Here is a 17191-nt window from a genome sequence, read left to right as displayed (position 1 = left end):
CTCTGGAAGGTTTTCTCTGATTTCTTCGAACGTGGTAGGGTTTTCGCGATGGAGACTTTAAGTAGGCGGAAGGGCAAGGTCGGTGGAGTCACGAGGGACCCACACAACAGGGCGGCGCGGGCCCTAGCCTGGCCGCGCCGCCTTAGTGTGGCGCCACCTCGTGGCCCCACTTCGCATCTCCTCCGGTCTTCTGGAAGCTTCGTGTGAAAATAGGACCCTGGGCGTTGATTTCGTCCAATTCCGAGAATATTTCCTTTGTAGGATTTCTGAAACCAAAAACAGCAGAAAACAGCAACTGGCTCTTCGGCATCTTGTTAATAGGTTAGTGCCGGAAAATGCATAAATATGACATATAATGTGTATAAAACATGTAGATATCATCAATAATGTAGCATGGAACATAAGAAATTATCGATACGTCGGAGACGTATCAGCATCCCCAAGCTTAGTTCCTGCTCGTCCCGAGCAGGTAAACGATAACAAAGATAATTTCTGGAGTGACATGCCATCATAACCTTGATCATACTATTGTAAGCATATGTAATGAATGCAGCGATCAAAAACAATGGTAATGACATGAGTAAACAAATGAATCATAAAGCAAAGACTTTTCATGAATAGTACTTCAAGACAAGCATCAATAAGTCTTGCATAAGAGTTAACTCATAAAGCAATAAATCAAAGTAAAGGTATTGAAGCAACACAAAGGAAGATTAAGTTTCAGCGGTTGCTTTCAACTTATAACATGTATATCTCATGGATAGTGTCAATGTAAAGTAATATAACAAGTGCAATATGCAAGTATGTAGGAATCAATGCACAGTTCACACAAGTGTTTGCTTCTTGAGGCGGAGAGAGATAGGTGAACTGACTCAACATAAAAGTAAAAGAAAAGTCCTTCAAAGAGGAAAGCATTGATTGCTATATTTGTGCTAGAGCTTTTATTTTGAAAACATGAAACAATTTTGTCAACGGTAGTAATAAAGAATATGTATCATGTAAATTATATCTTACAAGTTGCAAGCCTCATGCATAGTATACTAGTAGTGCCCGCACCTTGTCCTAATTAGCTTGGGTTAACACTGATCATCATTGCATAACATATGTTTCAACCAAGTGTCACAAAGGGGTACCTCTATGCCGCCTGTACAAGGGTCTAAGGAGAAAGTTCGCATTGGATTTCTCGCTTTTGATCATTCTTCAACTTAGACAGCCATACCGGGACAACATAGACAACAGATAATGGACTCCTCTTTTAATGCTTAAGCATTCAACAACAGTTAATATTCTCATAAGAGATTGAGGTTTTATGTCCAAACTGAAACTTCCACCATGATTCATGGCTTTAGTTAGCGGCCCAATGTTCTTCTCTAACAGTATGCATACTCAAACCATTTGATTGTGAAAACCGCCCTTACTTCAGACAAGACGAACATGCATAGCAACTCACATGATATTCAACAAAGAGTTGATGGCGTCCCCAGGAACATGGTTATCGCACAACAAACAACTTAATAAGAGATAAAGTGCATAAGTACATATTCAATACCACAATAGTTTTTAAGGCTATTTTGTCCCATGAGCTATATATTGCAAAGGCGAATGATGGAATTTTAAAGGTAGCACTCAAGCAATTTACTTTAGAATGGCGGAGAAATACCATGTAGTAGGTAGGTATGGTGGACACAAATGGCATAGTGGTTGGCTCAAGGATTTTGGATGCATGAGAAGTATTCCCTCTCGATACAAGGTTTAGGCTAGCAAGGTTATTTGAAACAAACACAAGGATGAACCGGTGTAGCAAAACTTACATAAAAGACATATTGTAAACATTATAAGACTCTACACCGTCTTCCTTGTTGTTCAAACTCAATACTAGAAATTATCTAGACTTTAGAGAGACCAATTATGCAAACCAAATTTTAGCAAGCTCTATATATTTCTTCATTAATAGGTGCAAAGTATATGATGCAAGAGCTTAAACATGAGCACAACAATTGCCAAGAATCACATTATCCAAGACATTTTACCAATTACTACATGTAGCATTTTCTGTTTCCAACCATATAACAATTAACGAAGCAGTTTCAACCTTCGCCATGAAAATTAAAAGCTAAGAACACATGTGTTCATATGAACCAGCGGAGCGTGTCTCTCTCCCACACAAGCATATATTCAAACAAAAACAGAAACAAAAACAAACAGACGCTCCAAGTAAAGTACATAAGATGTGACCGAATAAAAATATAGTTTCAAGGGAGGAACCTGATAAATTTGTCGATGAAGAAGGGGATGCCTTGGGCATCCCCAAGCTTAGACGCTTGAGTCTTCTTGAAATATGCAGGGATGAACCACCGGGGCATCCCCAAGCTTAGACTCTTCACTCTTCTTGATCATAGTATATCATCCTCCTCTCTTGACCCTTGAAAACTTCCTCCACACCAAACTCGAAACAAACTCATTAGAGGGTTAGTGCATAATCAAAAATTCACATGTTCAGAGGTGACACAATCATTCTTAACACTTGGACATTTCCCGAAGCTACTGGAAGGTAATGGAACAAAGAAATCCACCCAACACAGCAAAAGAGGCAATGCAAAATAAAAGGCAGAATCTGTCAAAACAGAACAGTCCGTAAAGACGAATTTTAAAGTAGCACCAGACTTGCTCAGATGAAAATGCCCAAATTGAATGAAAGTTGCGTACATATCTGAGGATCACGCACGTAAATTGGCAGATTTTTCTGAGTTACCTACAGAGAATTCTGCCCAGATTCGTGACAGAAAGAAATCTGTTTCTGCGCAGTAATCCAAATCTAGTATGAACCTTGCTATCAAAGACTTTACTTGGCACAACAATGCAATAAAATAAGATAAGGAGAGGTTGCTACAGTAGTAACAACTTCCAAGACACAAATATAAAACAAAAGTACTGTAGCAAAATAAACACATGGGTTATCTCCCAAGAATTGCTTTCTTTATAGCCATTAAGATGGGCTCAGCAGTTTTAATGATGCACTCGCAAGAAATAGTATTTGAAGCAAAAGAGAGCATCAAGAGGAAAATTCAACAAATTTAAGTCTAACATGCTTCCTATGAAAAGGAATCTTGTACACAAATGAATTCATGAAGAACAAAGTGACAAGCATAAGAGGATAAAACACGAGTAACTTCAAAAATTTCAGCATATAGAGAGGTGTTTTAGTAACATGAAAATTTCTACAACCATATTTTCCTCTCTCATAATAATTTTCAGAGGCATCATGAACAAACTCAACAATATAAGTATCACATAAAGCATTCTTATCATGAGTCTCATGCATAAAATTATTACTCTCCACATAGGCATAATCAATTTTATTAGTTGTAGTGGGAGCAAATTCAACAAAGTAGCTATCATTATTATTCTCATCATCAAATATAGGAGGCATATTGTAATCATAATCAAATTTATCCTCCATAACAAAGTGTACTAAAAGACTACTATCATTATAATCATCATAAATAGGAGGCAAAGTATCATCAAAGTAAATTTTCTCCTCAATGCTTGGGGGACTAAAAAGATCATGCTCATCAGAACCAGCTTCCCCAAGCTTAGAACTTTCTATATCATTAGCAACAATGGTATTCAAAGTGTTCATACTAATATGTTCCATGGGTTTTTTAATTTTCGCATCAAACCATCCATGTCTTAAATCAGGAAATAGAATAAGAAGCTCATTGTTGTCCATTATGCCTAACTAGTGTAAACAAGAAACAAAAAGATGCAATTGCAGGATATAAAGGAAATAGCTTCGAGCACACACACAACGGCGCCAGAAAAGTGCTTTACCTGGGACCGAAGTATGAGTGCCTTTTACCCTTCCTCCCCGGCAACGGCGCCAGAAAAGTGCTTGATGTCTACAGGTGCTTCTATTCTTCTAGACAGTGTTGGGCCTCCAAGAGCAGAGGTTTGTAGAACAGCAGCAAGTTTCCCTTAAGTGGATCACCCAAGGTTTATCGAACTCAGGGAGGAAGAGGTCAAAGATATCCCTCTCATGCAACCCTGCAACCACAAAGCAAGAAGTCTCTTGTGTCCCCAACACACCTAATAGGTGCACTAGTTCGGCAAAGAGATAGTGAAATACAGGTGGTATGAATAAGTATGAGCAGTAGTAATGGCGCCAGAAAAGTGCTTGCTGGCGTGCAGTTGATGGTAGTAATATTGCAGGAAGTAAAGATGCAGTAAAACAGTAAACAAGCAGCGATAGCAGTATTTAGGAACAAGGCCTAGGGATCATACTTTCACTAGTGGACACTCTCAACATTGATCACATAACAGAATAAATAAATAGATGCTAGACTCTACACCCTCTTGTTGGATGATGAACACCACTAACTGTGTAGGATTACACGAACCCTCAATGCCGTAGTTAACAAGCTCCACAATATTCAATGTTCATATTTAAATAACCTTAGAGTGCATAACAGATCAACATAACCAAACCAAGTACTAACATAGCATGCACACTGTCACCTTCACACTACGAAAGGAGGAATAGATCACATCAATACTATCATAGCAATAGTTAACTTCATAATCTACAAGAGATCACAATCATAGCCTACGCCAAGTACTACACGATGCACACACTGTCACCATTACACCGTGCAGGAGGATAAACTACTTTAATAACATCACTAGAGTAGCACGCAGATAAATTGTAATACAAAACACATTGCAATCATAAAGAGATATAAATAAGCACTTCACTATGCCATTCATAACAGCGAATAAGTATTCTGTGAAATAAAGCCTAAGAGACCCACACGGTGCACACACTGTCACCTTTACACACGTGGGACAAGGAGTCTCCGGAGATCACATAAGTAAAATCCACTTGACTAGCATAATGACATCTAGATTACAAGCATCATCATATGAATCTCAATCATGTAAGGCAGCTCATGAGATTATTGTATTGAAGTACATAGGAGAGAGATGAACCACATAGCTACCGGTACAGCCCCGAGCCTCGATGGAGAACTACTCCCTCCTCATGGGAGATAGCAGCGGTGATGAAGATGGCGGTGGTGTTGATGGAGAAGCCTTCCGGGGGCACTTCCCCGTCCCGGCGGCGTGCCGGAACAGAGACTCCTGTCCCCCAGATCTTGGCTTCGCGATGGCGGCGGCTCTGGAAGGTTTTCTCTGGTTTCGTCGAACGTGGTAGGGTTTTCGCGATGGAGACTTTAAGTAGGCGGAAGGGCAAGGTCGGTGGAGTCACGAGGGACCCACACAACAGGGCGGCACGGGCCCTAGCCTGGCCGCGCCGCCTTAGTGTGGCGCCACCTCGTGACCCCACTTCGCATCTCCTCCGGTCTTCTGGAAGCTTCGTGTGAAAATAGGACCCTGGGCGTTGATTTCGTCCAATTCCGAGAATATTTCCTTTGTAGGATTTCTGAAACCAAAAACAGCAGAAAACAGCAACTGGCTCTTCGGCATCTTGTTAATAGGTTAGTGCCGGAAAATGCATAAATACGACATATAATGTGTGTAAAACATGTAGATATCATCAATAATGTAGCATGGAACATAAGAAATTATCGATACGTCAGAGCCGTATCAATCTCCAGATCCCGCTATTGGTTATTGGTCGGAGTGAGTACTCAACCATGTCCACATAGTTCGCGAACCGTAGGGTGACACACTTAAAGTTGGATGTTAAAATGGTAGAACTTGAATATGGAATGGAGTTCGAATATTTGTTCGAAGTCCCGGATGAGATCCCGGACATCACGAGGAGTTCCGGAATGGTCCGGAGAATAAGATTCATATATAGGAAGTCATTTTATGTGATTTAAAATGATCCGGAAGGTTCTATGGAAGGTTCTAGAAAAGTCCGAAAGAAACCACTAAGGAAGGCGGAGTCCCGGAGGGACTCCACCTCCCATGGCCGGCCAACCCTAAGGGGGAGGAGTCCCAAGTGGACTCCCCTATGGGGGCCGGCCACCCCCCCACATGGAAGGGGGGAATCCCACCCCAAGTGGGATTCCCACCTTGGGTAGGTTTCCCTATCACATGGAAGGTTTTGGGTTCGGGTCTTATTCGGAGACTTGTAGTCCAACACTTGGGGCTTCCACCTATATAATGAGGGGCCAAGGGGAGGGGGCCGGCCACCCAAAGACCACAAGGTGGCCGCACCCCCAGATGGCCGGCGCCCCCCTCTCCCCAAACCCTAGCCGCCCCACTCCTCCTTCTTCCCCGCACGCTTAGCGAAGCTCCGCCGGGATTCTCCACCGCCACCGACACCACGCCGTCGTGCTGTCGGATTCAAGAGGAGCTACTACTTCCGCTGCCCGCTGGAACGGGGAGGTGGACGTCGTCTTCATCAACAACCGAACGTGTGACCGAGTATGGAGGTGCTGCCTGTTCGTGGCGCCGTGATCAAGATCTTCTACGCGCTTTTGCAAGCGGCAAGTGAACGTCTACCGCAGCAACAAGAGCCTCATCTTGTAGGCTTTGGAATCTCTTCTAGGGTGAGACTCGACAATCCCCTCGTTGCTACCGTCTTCTAGATTGCATCTTGGCTTGGATTTCGTGTTCGCGGTAGGAAAATTTTTGTTTTCTATGCTACGTTATCCTACAGTGGTATCAGAGCCGTGTCTATGCATAGATGGTTGCACGAGTAGAACACAATGGTTTTGTGGGCGTTGATGCTTTTGTTATCTTTAGTTTGAGTACTTTGCATCTTTGTGGCATAGTGGGATGAAGCGGCTCGGGCTAACTTTACATGACCGCGTTCATGAGATTTGCTCCACGCTCGACATGCAACTTGTATTGCATAAGTGGCTTTGCGGGTGTCTGTCTCTCCTACTATAGTGAAGATTCAATTTACTCTTCTATTGACAACACTAGTATCACCGTTGTGGTTCATGTTCGTAGGTAGATTAGATCTCACTCGAAAACCCTAAACCACGTAAAATATGCAAACCAAATTAGAGACGTCTAACTTGTTTTTGCAGGGTTTGGTGATGTGATATGGCCATAATGTGATGATGAATATGTATGAGATGATCATTATTGTATTGTGGCAACCGGCAGGAGCCTTATGGTTGTCTTTAAATTTCATGTTGAGTAGTATTTCAAAGTAGTTGTAATAGTTGCTACATGAGGTGAACAACCATGAAGACGGCGCCATGGACCTTGACGCTACGCCGACGATGATGGAGATCATGCCCGTTGATGATGGAGATCATGTCCGTGCTTTGGAGATGAAGATCGAAGGCGCAAAGACTAAAGGGCCATATCATATCACATATGAATTGCATGTGATGTTAATCCTTTATGCATCTTATTTTGCTTAGAACGCGACGGTAGCATTATAAGATGATCCCTCACATTAATATCAAGATAATAAAGTGTTCTCCCCTCGTATGCACCGTTGATATAGTTCGTCGTTTCGAAGCATCTCGTGATGATCGGATGTGATAGACTCAACGTTCACATACAACGGGTGTAAGCCATGTTGCACACGCGGAATACTAGGGTTTGCTTGACGAGCCTAGCATGTACAGACATGGCCTCGGGACAACGGAAACCAAAAGGTTGAACACGAGTCATATGGATGATATGATCAACATGTTGATGTTCACCATTGAAGCTACATCATCTCACGTGATGATCGGTTTTGATGTAGTGGATTTGGATCGTGTACCACTTAACAACTATGAGGGATGTTGTATTAAGTGGGAGTTCATTAGTAATTAGATTAAAACATGAACTAATTATCATAAACATAGTCTGAGTAGTATTTTGAATTAATTTGTAGTATTGGCATCCGTTTTTCTACCAAGCGCTAGTCTTGTAATTGAGATAGAAAAACTGTTAAAATCTGACAAGAAACTTTACGGACTGGTACCGTATTGTTAAAGAATCAAGAAATGATTAAGTCCTATTGCAAACTTTTAGTAAACCTCACATTGTTGATTCAAAGAGATATGATTTCAATTAGTACCTAAAGTTATCTTGTCTCCATGAAACTTGAAGTTCAAATCTGTTTGAAAAAGTAAGGAGCTGAAAATTTAGTTTTCAGAAATAAGCAAGGTATGAGATATATGTGATATCTAAGACCTTATTGCAAGATGATAGAATATAATTTGGTGAGACTACATAAACTCATAAGTTTTATGGGAATGTACGAAGGTTGAAGACGCAAGGCGTCCCAATCCTCCAACTATTGGGGCACTAACGATATTCGCATATCCATGAAGTGATCGTCCTTAGTATGCACCGTTGCTAAGACTCGTCGTTTCGAATACTGAGGTATAGATTCTACTTGTACATACAACGGGTGCAAGCCAGATTTGCACATGTGAATACTGAGGTTAAACTTTACGAGCCTAGCATGTACAGACATGGTCTCGGAAAAGTCGTCATGATATAATGGATAAAATTATGAGTGAAATTGTTCATCATATTACAAAGTTACTAAAAGTGAAATCTGAAACACTTGTCATATGATGATCAACTTCAAAGTAAGAACCTCAAGGTTATTGGTATTTGACCAACAAACCTAGAAGTTATGATGTTAAAGTGTTTTTCTGAGAATGAGGAAAGCTAAAAGAGAAACTACAAAAGATATTTTGGCAGAAAGAAAAGAAAACACTAGAAAGTCTAGCTCAGGTGTATATAAATGATATACATGTTATGGATGTATTCCTTGTTTGGTCACACAATGAAATTCTTGGGTATTTGTACCATATTGGTTGGTATGAAGTGTCATACAAAACAACGCAATACAAGAATACAATGGCCTAAGTGACTGACAAGGAATATGATAGGAATGCACATCTGGAACAAAAATAAAGTGTTATTATGTTCGTCGTTGGCATTCTATCTAGCCCTTAGAATTTATAATAAAGAACTTAATAATTGTTATTATGCTCTGGTCAAATAAAAACAATGAGTTGTTCAAATTATGACATTACTCCATGTACGATGGATAAGTTATTATAAAACTTAATGGTGAAACACACATACATATCACTGACGCTAAAATGCCATAAGGCAAATGATTTGAATTCCACTTATTTGTGGAACCGCCATTTAGGTCATGTTAGAAAGGAACGCATGAAGGAACTCCATGCAAATGGAATTTCGGAGTCATTTGATTTTTTGAATCATTTGGCGCTTGCAAATCTTTTCTAAAGAGAATGATTAAAATACCGTTCATAGGCCAAGAGTTGAACGGACAACTAACTTAGTGGAAACATACATGATGATGTATGAGGTTCACTGGGCATAGTTGTGTGCGGGAGATTCTTCTACTTTATGAAAACTTCCAACAATGAATTGAGTATATATGTGGATATATTCGATAAGGAAGAAGTTTGAAACATTTGAATGGATTCAAATAAATTTCAGCATGAAGTGGAAATCATCGTAATAGAAAAGTCAAATATCTATGATTGGATCATGGGGGAAATATTTGAATTACAAGTTTTAGCGAACATCTAAGAGAGTTATGAAATTGTTCTACAACTCATGTTTCTTGGAGTATCATAATGATGATGGAGTATTCGAGAGATGTATCCAAACCTTGTTGGATCAATGATGAAATAAAATATTGATGCCATTATATTTTTGTGGATTATGCTTTAGAGACTACCGCTTTTACACTGAATAGAGCATCATCATGATCCGTTGAAATGACACCATACGAGTTATGGCATGGGTAAGAACCCTAATAGTCCTTTCTTAAATTTTGGAATGCATAGCATAAAGTAAATAAGTTTACAACCAAAATCGGATGAATGTCTTTGTTGGTTATCCCACAGAATTGATTGGGAATTCTTTCCACTATGGAGACAAAGACAAAAGTGTTTGTCGATGTTTCTTACTTATTTCCAAGAAATTGTTTTTAGCGAAGTATTTAAGTGGGTGGACAATAAAACTTGATAAGGTTTATGAACCTGAGCATAATGATCAGAGTAGCGCAGCATCGGAATTGGTTCCGGAAGCGGCCACGACGATCATGGCTCCCATGTCTACAAAATGTTATAGTCATATGGAGATCGAAGTACTTATTGAACCTTGTAGGTATGGTTTACTTTGTGATCAAATAAATGATTTGTGAACAAAGGATTGTTTTTGAACAATGATAAACTAACTACATACAAATAAGTTATGATGGGCCCTGACTCCGTTAAAATGGCTATACACCATGAAATCCAAGATAGATGAATACTTTTTGAAAGTAAATGGATCTATAAAATTGATGGACTTGGATGGAATATCCTTGAATAAGCTTGACTTGTCGAAAAGTTGTTTACGACAAAGTTCAAAGAGTTGACTACGATAAGATTAGATCTTCCGTAGCAATGCTTATAGTCTATGTGGATTATTCTAGTAATCGCTACATATTTCTTTCATGAGATATGATAGTAGGATGGCAAAATACATTACTTAACAGAAGTGTGTATTAAAGGTGTATACAAGATACAACCAATTGTTTTGCTAGTCCGTGGAATACTAGATAGATATACGAACTTCAATTGGATGAAGTGAGTATCGCGGAGTTGGAATCTTCACCGGATGAAATAATCAAAGAGTTTTGGATTTCATCAGAAACGATGAAGAGGCTTGCATTTGCAAGAAATTAAGTGGGAGCGCTGAGACATATTTATAATACTTTATGTAAATACATATAGTTGGTTATAAATGATGTAATTATATACTTGATTATAAAAGGTTTCATTGAGAATTAACTTCAATGAAAGGATATGGACTGAAACATATTTAGTGTCAAGATCTATGAAGATAGATTGAAACACATAATAAGTTTAAGTCAAAGTACATAGAAAGGATATTGAAGTAGTTCAATATAGAAATATTAAGAAAATGTTCTTGTCATGTGAAGTTTTAACAAAACTTGAGTGTATCTGACACTCAATGAGTAAAAACACATGAGTGATTTAGATCACAATTAATATGTACACAATCAGATGTCTTGTGCTCTAAAATGTTAGGAGCATATACCAGAATGATTCATGTGATGATCATTGGACAAACAGTAAGAATATCCCTGTGTACTTTAGAAGAACCAATGATATATAAATAGTTTTGTATGGAGAAATGACAAACAAATCGCTGTAAGGTGTTGTACCGATATTGGTTTTGTCACATATAAAAATAAAATTTCAATCTCAAAATTAGGCTAAGTGTTGTTTAAAAGGTAGCACAATACTAGATTTAGAAGAGTTCTAAATGTTGTGACGGATTCTACAAACGAAGGCAGAATATGTCATTGTTTTGACAATGACTGAGGATGTTAAGTCAAGAGGTTCTATGAGAACTTGGTGTAGTTCCGATAGTGTCAGAACTTTGAAGCTATATTGTGTATGACAATATTAGTGACATATTTCAGACCGCGGAATTAAGGTTCCACCAGAAGACCAAACATATTTAATGCCGACTCATTTAGAAAATGAGTGATGCGTTGAGACGCAAATGAATTGCAAAATACATACGTTTCTGAGCATGTCAGATCCGTTGACTAAAACTTCTCCCGTGAGCAAAACATGATAAAGCACCGGAAGGCCAAGGTGTTATATCTTTACAAATGTAAACTAGATTATTGACTCTAGTGCAAGTGGGAGACTGTTGGAGATATGCCCAAGAGGCAATAATAAAATGGTTATTATAATATATCTTTGTGTTTATGATAATGTTTACATACCATGCTATAATTGTATTAACCGAAACATTGATACATGTGTGTTATGTGAACAACAAGGAGTCCCTAGTAAGACTCTTATTTAACTAGCTTGTTGATTAATAGATGATCATAGTTTCATGATCATGAACATTGGATGTTATTAATAACAAGGTTATGTCATTATGTGAATGATGTAATGGACACACCCAATTAAGCGTAGCATAAAATCACGTCATTAAGTTATTTGCTATAAGCTTTCGATACATAGTTACCTAGTCCTTATGACCATGAGATCATGTAAATCACTTATGCTGGAAAGGTACTTTGATTACATCAAACGCCACTGCGTAAATGGGTGGTTATAAAGGTGGGATTAAGTATCCGGAAAGTATGAGTTGAGGCATATGGATCAACAGTGGGATTTGTCCATCCCGATGACGGATAGATATACTCTGGGCCCTCTCGGTGGAATGTCGTCTAATGTCTTGCAAGCATATGAATAAGTTCATAAGAGACCACATACCACGGTACGAGTAAAGAGTACTTGTCAGGAGACGAGGTTGAACAAGGTATAGAGTGATACCGATGATCAAACCTCGGACAAGTAAAATATCGCGTGACAAAGGGAATTGGTATCGTATGTGAATGGTTCATTCGATCACTAAGTTATCGTTGAATATGTGGGAGCCATTATGGATCTCCAGATCCCGCTATTGGTTATTGGTCGGAGTGAGTACTCAACCATGTCCGCATAGTTCGCGAACCGTAGGGTGACACACTTAAAGTTGGATGTTGAAATGGTAGAACTTGAATATGGAATGGAGTTCGAATATTTGTTCGAAGTCCCGGATGAGATCCCGGACATCACGAGGAGTTCCGGAATGGTCCGGAGAATAAGATTCATATATAGGAAGTCATTTTATGTGATTTAAAATGATCCGGAAGGTTCTATGGAAGGTTCTAGAAGGTTCTAGAAAAGTCCGAAAGAAACCACTAAGGAAGGCGGAGTCCCGGAGGGACTCCACCTCCCATGGCCGGCCAACCCTAAGGGGGAGGAGTCCCAAGTGGACTCCCCTATGGGGGCCGGCCACCCCCCCACATGGAAGGGGGGAATCCCACCCCAAGTGGGATTCCCACCTTGGGTAGGTTTCCCTATCACATGGAAGGTTTTGGGTTCGGGTCTTATTCGGAGATTTGTAGTCCAACACTTGGGGCTTCCACCTATATAATGAGGGGCCAAGGGGAGGGGGCCGGCCACCCAAAGACCACAAGGTGGCCGCACCCCCAGATGGCCGGTGCCCCCCTCTCCCCAAACCCTAGCCGCCCCACTCCTCCTTCTTCCCCGCACGCTTAGCGAAGCTCCACCGGGATTCTCCACCGCCACCGACACCACGCCGTCGTGCTGTCAGATTCAAGAGGAGCTACTACTTCCGCTGCCCACTGGAACGGGGAGGTGGACGTCGTCTTCATCAACAACCGAACGTGTGACCGAGTACGGAGGTGCTGCCCGTTCGTGGCGCCGTGATCAAGATCTTCTACGCGCTTTTGCAAGCGGCAAGTGAACGTCTACCGCAGCAACAAGAGCCTCATCTTGTAGGCTTTGGAATCTCTTCAAGGGTGAGACTCGACAATCCCCTCGTTGCTACCGTCTTCTAGATTGCATCTTGGCTTGGATTTCGTGTTCGCGGTAGGAAATTTTTTGTTTTCTATGCTACGTTATCCTACAGTTTTGCCGCCGTTGGAGCCCGCCGTGTTCCTCCAAAACCGCAAGACGATGGTTTGGGTAAGCCAAATTTCTCAATACCCAAATTTGAAGGAGGTCTTGATGTTGAAGAATACCTCACATGGGAGCTGAAAATTGAGAAGTTGTGGCGCCTACATGACTATACTGAAGATAGGAAGGTCAAGCTTGCTTCCTCAGAATTTGATGGCTATATATGCCTCACGTTGGTGGGATGGAGTTACCCGTACTCGTCAAGAAGATGGAGAATTGTCTGTTCTTACATGGCGTGAGATGAAGGCAATTATGCAAGCTCGTTTGTTTCCACTAATTATTTGCGATCTATATATGATAAGTTGACCCTCTTGAGACAAGGTACTTTGACGGTTGATGCTTATTTCATGGAGATGGAGATGCTTATGCAGCGTGTCCGTGTTCGTGAATCTCTTGAGATGACAATGCAGCATTTTCTACATGGTTTGAAGTATAATATCAAGGGCATTGTTCATCATCACCGTTACACTACTATGAATGAGATGCTACATAATGCCACAGAAGATGAAGCATAGTTAGCGGAAGAGGCGCAAATCAAAGGCCGTGCTATGGGAGCTGGGCGTTACACGCCTCGGGCACCACCTTCTACGACGTCGGTGCCATCAACGCGTCCCGCACCGTTTCCTACTTCGTCTAGCAAGCCGGTCTCTGATGCGTGTAGTTGACACGTCCGTTGGGAACCCCAAGAGGAAGGTGTGATGCGCACAGCGGCAAGTTTCCCTCAGTAAGAAACCAAGGTTTAATCGAACCAGTAGGAGTCAAGAAGCACGTTGAAGGTTGATGGCGGCGGGATGTAGTGCGGCGCAACACCAGAGATTCCGGCGCCAACGTGGAACCTGCACAACACAACCAAAGTACTTTGCCCCAACGAAACAGTGGGGTTGTCAATCTCACCGGCTTGCTGTAACAAAGGATTAGATGTATAGTGTGGATGATGATTGTTTGCAGAAAACAGTAGAACAGTATTGCAGTAGATTGTATTTCAGTAAAGAGAATTGGACTGGGGTCCACAGTTCACTAGAGGTGTCTCTCCCATAAGATAAACAACATGTTGGGTGAAAAATTACAGTTAGGCAATTGACAAATAAAGAGGGCATGACCATGCACATACATATTATGATGAGTATTGTGAGATTTAATTGGGCATTACGACAAAGTACATAGACCGCTATCCAGCATGCATCTATGCCTAAAAAGTCCACCTTCAGGTTATCATCCGAACCCCCTCCAGTATTAAGTTGCTAACAACAGACAATTGCATTAAGTATTGCGGGTAATGTAATCAGTAACTACATCCTTGAACATAGCACCAATGTTTTATCCCTAGTGGCAACAACACATCCACAACCTTAGAACTTTCTCGTCACATCCCCGTATATCAATGGAGGCATGAACCCACTATCGAGCATAAATACTCCCTCTTGGAGTTACAAGCATCTACTTGGCCAGAGCATCTACTAGTAACGGAGAGCATGCAAGATCATAAACAACACATAGACATAACTTTGATAATCAACATAACAAGTATTCTCTATTCATCGGATCCCAACAAACGCAACATATAGAATTACAGATAGATGATCTTGATCATGTTAGGCAGCTCACAAGATCCGACAATGAAGCTCAATGGGGAGAAGACAACCATCTAGCTACTGCTATGGACCCATAGTCCAGGGGTAGACTACTCACACATCACTCCGGAGGCGACCATGGCGGCGTAGAGTCCTCCGGGAGATGAATCCCCTCTCCGGCAGGGTGCCGGAGGAGATCTCCAGAATCCCCCGAGATGGGATTGGCGGCGGCGGCGTCTCAGTAAGGTTTTTCCGTATCGTGGCTCTCGGTACTGGGGGTTTCACGACGGAGGCTATTTGTAGGCGGAAGGGCAGGTCAGGAGGCGGCACGAGGGGCCCACACCTCAGGGCCGCGCGGCCAGGGGCCAGGCCGCGCCGCCCTAGGGTGTCGCCACCTCGTGGCCCCACTTCGTCTCCTTGTCCGCACCTTGTCCTAATTAGCTTGGACTACCGGATCATCGCAATGCACATGTTTTAACCAAGTGTCACAATGGAGTACCTCTATGCCGCCTGTACAAAGGTCTAAGGAGGAAGCTCGCATTGGATTTCTCGCTATTGATTATTCTCAACTTAGACATCCATACCGGGACAACATAGACAACTGATAATGGACTCCTCTTTTATGCATAAGCATGTAACAACAATTAATAATTTTCTCATATGAGATTGAGGATATTTGTCCAAAACTGAAACTTCCACCATGGATCATGGCTTTAGTTAGCGGCCCAATGTTCTTCTCTAACAATATGCATGCTTAACCATAAGGTGGTAGATCGCTCTTACTTCAGACATGACGAACATGCATAGCAACTCACATGAAATTCAACAAAGAATAGTTGATGGCGTCCCCAGAAACATGGTTATCGCACAACAAGCAACTTAATAAGAGATAAAGTGCATAAGTACATATTCAATACCACAATAGTTTTTAAGCTATTTGTCCCATGAGCTATATATTGTAAAGGCGAATGATGGAATTTTAAAGGTAGCACTCAAGCAATTTACTTTGGAATGGCGGAGAAATACCATGTAGTAGGTAGGTATGGTGGACACAAATGGCATAGTGGTTGGCTCAAGGATTTTGGATGCATGAGAAGTATTCCCTCTCGATACAAGGTTTAGGCTAGCAAGGTTATTTGAAACAAACACAAGGATGAACCGGTGCAGCAAAACTCACATAAAAGACATATTGAAAACATTATAAGACTCTACACCATCTTCCTTGTTGTTCAAACTCAATACTAGAAATTATCTAGACCTTAGAGAGACCAAATATGCAAACCAAATTTAGCATGCTCTATGTATTTCTTCATTAATGGGTGCAAAGCATATGATGCAAGAGCTTAAACATGAGCACAACAATTGCCAAGTATCACATTACCCAAGACATTTATAGCAATTACTACATGTATCATTTTCCAATTCCAACCATATAACAATTTAACGAAGAAGAAACTTTGCCATGAATACTATGAGTAGAAACTAAGGACATACTTGTCCATATGCTACGGCGGAGCGTGTCTCTCTCCCATAAAATGAATGCTAGGATCCATTTTATTCAAACAAAACAAAAACAAAAACAAACTGACGCTCCAAGAAAAGCACATAAGATGTGATGGAATAAAAATATAGTTTCAGGGGAGGAACCTGATAATGTTGTCCATGAAGAAGGGGATGCCTTGGGCATCCCCAAGCTTAGACGCTTGAGTCTTCTTAGAATATGCAGGGGTGAACCACCGGGGCATCCCCAAGTTTAGAGCTTTCACTCTCCTTGATCATGTTGCATCATACTCCTCTCTTGATCCTTGAAAACTTCCTCCACACCAAACTTAGAACAACTCATTAGAGGGTTAGCGACAATAAAAATTAACATGTTCAGAGGTGACACAATCATTCTTAACACTTCTGGACATTGCATAAAGCTACTGGACATTAATGGATCAAAGAAATTCATCCAACATAGCAAAAGAGGCAATGCGAAATAAAAGGCAGAATCTGTCAAAACAGAACAGTTCGTATTGACGAATTTTATCGAGGCACCAGACTTGCTCAAATGAAAATGCTCAAATTGAATGAAAGTTGCGTACATATCTGAGGATCACTCACGTAAATTGGCATAATTTTCTGAGTTACCTACAGAGAATTTAGCCC

The sequence above is a fragment of the Lolium perenne genome, chromosome 5, assembly GCF_019359855.2.
Source record: "Lolium perenne isolate Kyuss_39 chromosome 5, Kyuss_2.0, whole genome shotgun sequence".
NCBI classification, from domain to species: Eukaryota; Viridiplantae; Streptophyta; class Magnoliopsida; order Poales; family Poaceae; genus Lolium; species Lolium perenne.
This window is presented reverse-complemented; position numbering follows the sequence as displayed.